We start from the raw sequence: 9,854 nt of genomic DNA on the forward strand, positions 1-9,854 counted from the left end.
ACGACCATCCATCCCCCCCTCAAAATAAAAACATAAATTCAATTTTGGACTTGCAGTTTCTTCATCCCCCCTTGTGTTTGGAGTCTTATTCCTTATCTGTACTAGTTTATACTATCGTCTTATTAAGTTTCGCTATCTTAAGGTAACAGACACTACTCAAAGGGTTCTGGCCTCTATATATACTCTTGAGGTTAATGAGGAGCCACTCACTTCAGCTCTGGTTGCCCAAAATCAGTGGTTGCCATGGTGTGGGTTGACATCACAAAGACTCAGCTTGACCATCCAGGAGGGGCGGGGCTGGGAGACGATGCTTAAGGCTCAGATGCTCTGGTATAGAAAAGAGACCTTCCTCTTACCTCTTAAAATTTTTCCCCAAACTGACCTCTCTCTCATTTCTATTTCCATTATAGTCCAGCATATGGCAAGGATGTGGTGTTTCCTCTAAGACAATTGTCATACGCCGCTGTCATTTCAGTGGTCCATTCCACTATGTTCAGTTGCTACCATTTCCTAGGATTATGAGTGTTGATTTAATGGATCTTTTATCTTAGAATAGTTCCAGGTTTACAGAAAAATTGTGAAGATAATAACCATGTACACCATACACAATTTCCCTTATTACTCATAACTTACTTATGTATGGGGCAAATGCAACCTTAAGTGAATCATCAGTGAAACAGAGTGTAACCTCACTTTTCTAGTATCTCCAATATCCAGCAATGCTGTTCTAGACCAAGTTGTTAAAGGAAAAACTGGACCAGTTGCGGCATAAAACTTCAGATCTTGAGCTGACCATTCTTTCCATAGTATAACAATTTTCAATAGTCTACCATGTAAAAAGGAAATCAAATTCATTATTATACACTGCCAGCTCTATGACAACACCCTGTTCTTCATGACTGGAACCACCACCATCCATCCCAACATCACAATCCAAACCAAAATTAAACATCAGCTTCGTTTTTTTTGTCGGTATGAGAAACTGCTGGGAATAAAATCCCCATTCAGACTTATCCTTGTCCTTATGCTAAGTGTCTGTCTCAGTATGGAATAGCTTGTCTGGTGCCCCAACTAAAGAAATCTACATTACTCCCTTCTCACATGCCTGCCCCCACCTTAGATCCCTCCTCATCAGTGAAACAGAGTCAAACCTCATTTCTCTAGTATATCCAATATCCAACAATGCTGTTCTAGACCATGATGTTAAAGGAAAAACTCAATCACTTGTGGCAAAAAAATTCACATCTTGACCTGACCATACTTTCAATAGTTTAACAATATACAATAGTCTTCCATGTAAAAAGGAAATCATTTTTTTATTATACACTTTCAGCACTAACGCAACACCCTGTTCCTCATGACTGCCACCACGACCATCCATATCACCCCCCCACCCCAATACAAAGATAAATTGAAATTTGGACTTAGTTTCTTCATCCATCCTTGTGTTTGGAGTCTTAGTCCGTATATCTACTAGTCTAGACTATCGTCTTATTAAGTTTCGCTATCTTGAGGCAACAGACACTACTCAAAGGGTCCTGGCCTCTATATATACTTTATATGTTATTGAGGAGCCACTCACTTCAGCCTTGGCTGCCCAAAATCAGTGGTTGCCATGGTGTGGTTTGCCATCACAAGCCTCATCTTGACCATCCACGAGGGCCGGGGGTGGCAAAGGATGCAGAAATCTCAGACACTCTGCTTAGAGAACAGAGACCTACCTCTTAACTCCTAAAATTTTTCCCAAACTGTCCTCGCTCTTCCTCTCATTTCCTCTAGTTCCATTATAGTCCAGCATATGGCAGGGAGTTGTTGTTTCCTCTAAGACAATTCCCATACTCCCCCGTCATTTCAGTGGTCCATTCCACTATGTTCAATTGATACCATTTCCTAGGATTTTGAGCGTTGTTTTAATGGATGTTTTATTTTAGAATCGTTCCAGATTTACAGAAAAGTTGTGAAGGTAATAACTATGTACACTATACCCAATTTCCCTTATTACTAATGACTTACTTATGTATTGAGCTAATTTAACATGAAGTGAAACATCAGTGAAAATGAGTGAAACCTCAGTTCTCTGGTACCTCCAATATCCAGCAATGCTGTTCTAGAACAAGTTGTTAAAGGAAAAACTGGACCAGTTGTGGCATAAAACTTCACAACTTGAGCTGACGATCCTTTCAATAGTTTAAGCATATTCGATAGTCTGCCATGTAAAAAGGAAATGAAATTCTTTACAATAAACTGGCAGCACTCACATAACAAACTGTTCCTCATGACTGCGAACACCACCAGCCAGCCATTATGACCCCAATACAAACATAAATTCAATTTTGGCCTTGCAGTTTCTTCTTCCATCTTTGTGTTTGGAGTCTTATTCCTTATCTCTACTAGTCTACACTATCAGCTTATTAAGTTTCGCTATATTGAGGCAACAGACACTACTGAAAGGGTTCTGGCCTCTATTTATTATGTTTCGGTTAATGTGGAGCCACTCACTTCAGGTCTCTTTTCCTAAGATCAGTTTGGCCATGGTGTGGCTTGACATCACAAAGCCTCAGCTTGACCATCCAAGTGGGACAGGGGTGGCAGATGATACAGAAATCTCAGAAACTCTGGTTATAGAACAGACACCTTCCTTTTAACTCCTAAAATTATTCCCAAACTGACCTTTCTCTCAATTCTCTCTCTCTCTCTCTCTCTCTCTCTCTCTCTCTCTCTCTCTCTCTCTCTCCCTCTCTCTTCCTTTAGTTCCACTGTATCCAGCACATGGCAGGGAGGTGGTGTTTCCTCTAATCCACTTTCTAAACTCCACAGTCATTTCAGTGGTCCATTCCACTATGTTCAGATATTACCATTTCCTATTATTTTGAGTGTTGTTTTAATAAAAGTTTTATTTTAGAATAGCTCCAGATTCAAAAAATTGGGAAGATAATATTCATGTACCCCGTACCCAATTTCCATTATTACTAATATCTTACTTAGGTATGGTGCAAATGTAACATGAAGTGAATCAGCAGTGAAACCGAGTGAAACCTCTCTTCTCTAATATCAACAATATCCACCAATGCTGTTCTAGAGCAAGTTGTTTAATATAAACTGTACCACTTGTGGCATCAAACTTAACATATTGAGCTGAGAATCCTGTTAATAATTTAACAATATTCAATAGTTTACCATGTAAAAAGGAAATCAAATTCATTATGATACACTGCCAGCATAAAAGAAGACCCTGTTCCTCATGACTGAAACCACCATCATCCATCCCACCCACCCAATCCAAACCTAAATTAAACATCAGCTTCTTTTCTTCCTTGCCAGTATGAGGAAGTTTTGAGGATAAATTCCGTTTCAGTCTTCTCCTTGTCCTTATTCTAAGTGTCTGGCTCAGTATGGAATGGCTTGTCTGGTGCCCCAATTAAAGAAATGTACATTACTCCCTTCTCACATGCCTGACCCCTCCTTAGATCCCTCCCCAGAAGTGAAATAAAGTCAAACCTCACTTCGTCAGTATCTCCAATATCCAACAATGCTGTTCTAGACCATGATTTCAAAAGCAAATCTGTGCCAGTTGTGTCATAAAACTTCACATCTCGAGCTGACCATCCTTTCAATAGTTTAACAATATTCAATAGTCTGCCATGTAAAAACGAATTCAAATTCTTTATTATACACTGCCAGCACTAACCAAACGCCCAGTTCCTCATGAATGCGACCATGACCATCCATCCCACCCCGCCCCCCAATACAAACAAACATTCACTTTTGTGCTTGCAGTTCGTTCAACCATCCTTGTGTTTTGTGTTGATTGTTTCCTTCCATGTTCCGCGTGGAGTAGGGTTCGGTATCTGAAAGAGGAGCCGCACAACAAAGGAGAGAGAAAGACAAGAGATAATTTTGCAATATTGGGGGACCAGTCGGCAAGTCCCAAAGGACTTCCTCTGTGCTCAGGCCTCACCAAGCTTTTATTGATCTCGGATGCACCCATAGCATAGACCTTAGGCAGGTGACCCCCTAGTAATAAGCACACTAGCCCCTCAGCAAGGACTTACATAATAATAAATGGGGGAGTAGTTTCAGCTACCACTGTCTGGACAAACAGAGGTGGCGCCTAGCTCTGAGGTTTCCTAGGGCTTCAAAGGCACCCAGCCTTTGGGGGGTTTCGGGGAGTTCCCTGTCTATGCTTATCAGATAGTGAAGGCAATAAACAGTTTCCCACATCTCCCCCTTATTTTTTCTTTCAAAAATAATCAAGTCCCAATTTCAATGTCCTAAAGTTATGAGTCCATGTTTCAATGTCCAAAAGTTCATGTGTACATGCCAGCAATGAAATCTTGTTTCTGAATGGTGGAAAATTCAGGTCCGGTCCTTTCTGGTCTGTTCCTGAGCACCCTGCAGTGCTGCACAGCTGCTGACTGCTAGCATGGCAAGGCGTCTTCCACCATCTCCATCTCTGAACTGTCTCTTCTGTCATTGTGGTTGGCTTTCTGTGATCCATTGTTACAGGAATCCACATGGTCTTGTAGCTGTTCTCTGAAAGTATACAAACATATTCTCGACCAAATGTTAAAGGAAAAAAAAAACCTTACTTGGGTATTTCTTTAACATGATCTTTCCCTGGCCTACCCTAGCATAATGTGTGTTTTTTCTGGGTTTCTCACTATTAGCATTATAAACGAAAAAATTTTTTCTCTAAATGTAATTTAGTTACAGGATCTATTTCCTTACATGGTATTCTTCCACTATATTTTTCCACTATCCCCCCCTTTTTTTGATTTAATTAGGAGACTTCTTGGAAATTTTATAATGCAGTCTAGATAGCTTGAAATAACAATTTTTTGCACGCAAAAAAATGAACCTGAACATGCTTTAGGTGCATAGCATGTTTACCATGAAATGAAAATTTTTGTTAATACTTTTTGAATAATTACTTATTTCAAATTAGCCATATGTAATTAATTTGTAAACTTGAATTTAATTAATTTGAAAACTATTTGCTGTCATATTTGATATTTTAACAATAATCTTAATTTACACTGTAAATATTAATTCAGAGGATCACTTTACATCCTTGTGAAGGCTCTGAGCATTACTGTTGTTAGGCTAGATTTAGACAAAGGGTCTGTTAGCCAAGCCTCCGTTTACCTGGATTCTGACTTCAGCTGGACCAAATCTCTTCTTTTATTTGGTTCCTGATCTGGGCTGGGCATGGGAAGCAAGAAGCAGCCATGGGGACAGGAGACCTTCCTCAGAAGGGGCGAGTGTCAAGCCTGTGCACCATTGGGGGGGTCTGTGTCCCTCCTTTGTTGCACCCAAAGTTTTCTCCTCCTGGCCCCCGGCTGTGCCTGTCTTAGGTCGCCCCACACTTTGGGGTCTTACCCGTCTTTGACTATCAACCATCTCTGGGCCAAGTAGGGTGCTGAGAGGTTCAGTTCTGGATCCTTGTTAACCTGTGTCCCTCTGGCCTCCATGCCCAGCAACTGCCTTTGGATCTCCCCGCCTGCTGGCGAGGACCCGGCATTGATCATAGGGAACCCAGGTTTCTTCTCCAGAGAGGGCCCAATTTACGCCATTGGGAAAGAGACAGATCCATGGTACCAGCTTTTCATGATCCCAGCTTGAACAGAGAGCTCAGGTAACAGCTGTAGGCAATTGGATTCCTCTTGACAAAAAAAGTCAAGATAGGTCAATACAGAATGCTTAAGTGCCTTCCTCAGGAGGCCTTCCGCACAGTGGAAAGGAATAAATCCCGTCATGTAAAATATTCAAATTCATTTGAAAATTTGTTTGGGATAAATGCACAACATACTGTTGTAGAGCATCAAAAATTATTACTAAAACTTGTAGAATAATACCATGTAAGAATATTCTTTGCTCAAGGTCATGACAACTTAATTTTAAACTGGCTGTCTCAAGGTTTCAAATGAGGAACCTAGTTAGCAAAAAACAAAACAACAACAAAAAAAAACAATTAACAGAAACAGAGACAGCATGCTATCTAAATTACAGTTCTGGGTCTCCAGAGCACTGAGTTGACGTAATAACTGGAGCCTTCTGACTTTGGGATAGCTATGCTGTCCTTCCCAGGTAAAGTAAAAATGTGCCTTCTAAGACCAGTATGAAATTATAGTTTTTACCTGAATTAATTGTTACCGTACTTCACTTTACCGTGCCCCAGGTGGTCTCTGGGCTGTTGGTTGTCTGGTTTGTATTCCTCCTGTTCCTCATCTTCAGTGGACTGCTTGGAGTCACTGCTCTCTGTGGCTGAGGTAGTTGATTGTTTACTGCTACATGTTATGGCTCCAGGTGCAAGATCTTCAGTCTGGCTAGATTCCTGATGCAGTTTAATATTTCTAGCAGGAATCCATACGGGTTTGGAAAACTTCTCTGGGAATATACAAGCGTACCCTCTGCCAAAACTTAATAATGGGTCAGGTCCCTTCCATAAACCAGATTCGGGATCCTTCCATTTAACTAGACCATTTTCTTTTGTTTTATTCTGACACCAATGTAGCTCCATAGGTGTCTTTCCATCAGCATCACAAGTGAAAAAATTTAGAGTAATTAAAGCTAGGTGCAGCCTTCCCGAAGGTGATTTCTCCATCATCCCCCTTTTTTGATTTTCAAGTTGGGATTTTTAAAAGCTGATGAGACTCTGAAGCCTCTTTTAATAAAGCAAGCATTGATCAGCATGTGCATTTCCCTTAGTTAATGGGCCAGGTAATATGCTGTGAGCCCTGATGTGGGTGATATAAAAAGGGTATGTTGGCTGTTGCACAATCTGTTGAACTTACTTAAATAGTAAGAATAAACTTTGGTCACTAAGCCATTTCAACCGGGCAGTTTCAATTCTATTCACTAGGCCCGAAGCATAAGAGGAATCAGAAATTATGTTAGCAGGCTGTTGGAAATCTTGCAAAGCAGCCTTAATAGCTTCAAACTCAATTCTTTGCACAGAAGTATGACTGGTCAGTATGACTCGGTCAGAATTTATAGTATGATAGGCAACTTTCCCATTAGATGACCCATCAGTAAAAACAGTTAAAGCTCCAGGAATTGGTTCCTGCCTAGTATTTTTGGTATAATGATGGAGGTCTTATTTAAAAATTGTAGTAGTTGATATTTTAATAGTTGACAGATAAGTTCCCCTGTATATCCACTTAGCCCAATTTGCTAATTTAAGTCAGTTTGAAATAACATTTATTCTTATAACATTACTTGTCCTAATTTATGGACAGTAAATGACATTAATTAAATTTCTGGTATTAGTCTTTAAGTAAATTTACATACACTTTGTTTAAGGAGGCAAAACACAAATTATTTAATTTAGCTTATGAGGCCCAATATATTGATTTTTACTTTTAGTTAGACATCTGAAGGAAACATCTTTTATTTCTTCCCGACAGTTTTCTTCCTCACACAAGCAACAAATGTAAGGAACATGGTTGCCTTTTGAGATTTTAACAAATACTGTAGCAAAGCTATATATTTCAAGTGATTTTTCATTTATGGTGACAAATCAGATTTAGTATTTTGACAACAATCTGTAAATGTTAGCAATCATATTTTTAAAGAGTATACCCTTTCGCTGATTTGCATAAACAGAGGGATCATGGGAAGCCTTCAGTAACTTTTTAGAAGAATTTTTACATTACTAGGATTCAATTGCTTACAAAATTAGTAAATTTAGTAAAGTTTTATTTTGATACACGACATGCAAACCCTGCTTCACTTCCAGCCTAATTAAAAATGCAGCGGTGAGGAGCATTTAAATAAAAGACATTGCTAGTTTAAATAAAGTCTTTGCTACTAATAAATCAATTCTTTCTTTTATTCGGCAGAAATTCTTTATGAAAGCAAGCATTTTATATTTTGAAATATTGCACTCAGGAAAAACTTCCAAATACATATCTAATTAAAACATGTTCAACACTTTTTAAGCAGTTCTCAACATAATAGGACCTAGTCTTGACCATGGAATCAATTACTCTTAATTTGTTTATGATATACGCATAACTGTGGTTCTACTGTGAATTTAAGATATCTTTTAAAAATGCATCTACAAGCCTTTTAAGAAATATGAGCTATATTGTCAGCCCTCATGAAGCCAAGTGCTGAAAACATTGGTCTATCATACCACTGAAATTATATTAAGACCATGATTGCTAATTTATTAAGCATTAAAAATATCTTCTTAAAAATAGTACTTAATAAATCTGAGAGGCAAGCACACTTTCTGCCCCATCCCCATTTCCACAGTAAACCTCTGCCTTAAAACTACACCCCTGAAATCCCATCCTGCCTCAGTGAGCAGACATTCCTTTTGTGATTGGCTAAATCAGAGGGCGGGGCCTTTGTTGTTTCAAGATGGCAGCCCACAGGCACGCAGTGAGCCATGCGGCCAACTTGGCGGCTGCCAAGTCACACAGCTCAAATGGGCGGCTGTGTACACTGTTCTTTGACAGAGCAAACCAAAACCCTAAAAGATAGATGAGCAACATTATATTGTAGACAAACAGAAATCTCATTAGCCGTTTATACCCTTTATAATTATCTTAAAGAATATTAATCAAATTTAAACTGGTTTTTGTATTAAAAATTTCAGTTGAGATCTTAAAAATTAATCCTCTTTTTTTAATCACATCAATAAGCAACATATTTTGAATTCTAATTTTTTCAGAGAAAACAAAAATTATTTTCTTAAAAATAAAACATTTTTTAAGCATTTAGCTATTATAATTATACAATTTTTCCCAATTCAATCCGAATCTTAAACTCTTAGTTGGCAAGTCAAATATTCAGGATTTCTAAATCAGTAACATTAAGACTAAACTTTAAAAATGCAAGACAGAATCAACCAACAGATTTAATACTGTCCTCTAGATTTTATACAAGGAATACTCAGATCTCATTTAATTCAGTATTATGTCACTTCAAGAAACCTACGTATAAACTCCAAGGTCTTAAATTTCCCAGCAGCTTTGGAAAACCACATTTGAGGCTGGCAAGGCAGGCCTGGACCAGCCTTTGATTTTAAAAGGACCATAATTTTTTCCTCTAGGGAAGGTCAAGAAACAAGGTTGTAGCTACATTGTTTCCTGAGTCTTGCTTGAAGGTGGGGAGGTTCAAAATTGGCCTGGGGGAGAAAGGGAAGGGATGTTTTCCCTGGAAATACAGGTTTGGCCTACCCTGGACCAATCAGATGTAAATTGACCACATTCTTTAAGAATTTGCTACAGGCGGGAAGCAACTAGCCCCTTTTCTCATTTGAAATGTTTTGGCCACCCTTATCAATAAACAAAGGGCCGTTTTCTTTACTGGGCTAATTAGATTTATATATATATATATATATATATATATATATATATATATATATATTCTAAGGATAGATATTATCTGAAGAACTTATATTAAAATCTCTTATAATTAGAGATTTTAATAATTTTTGAGATTCAAATTCAATTATTTCAAGGCAATTAATTTAGCAAATTTTTGTAACAGAGACAATTTTACTGATTTTCCTTGTGGAGGTCTTAAAGTTAGCTTTGGAATAGGCTTCATTAACATTATTATGGAAAAATACCAATCTTGTTGCTAGAATTTCTACCGTGGGTCAAATTCGCCATTTTCTTTAGGAAATAATCAGTCTTGGGTTTTATTCTGCACCTTTGTAAAGAAATTCCAGCTCAAAACTCTATCTAAATGTCCTAAATCCGAACTGTTAGGTCAGAGAGAGCCCAGGATCGGATACATGCAGACATGTAATGAGAAAATGGACTTCCCCTGGAATTTCTCACAGGTCAACGTGCCAGATACAGATACTGGCTTCTCAACGACCCCCTGCAGCTGAATCT

This window comes from Myotis nattereri (assembly GCF_964212035.1).
Source record: "Myotis nattereri genome assembly, chromosome: X".
Lineage (NCBI taxonomy): Eukaryota > Metazoa > Chordata > Mammalia > Chiroptera > Vespertilionidae > Myotis > Myotis nattereri.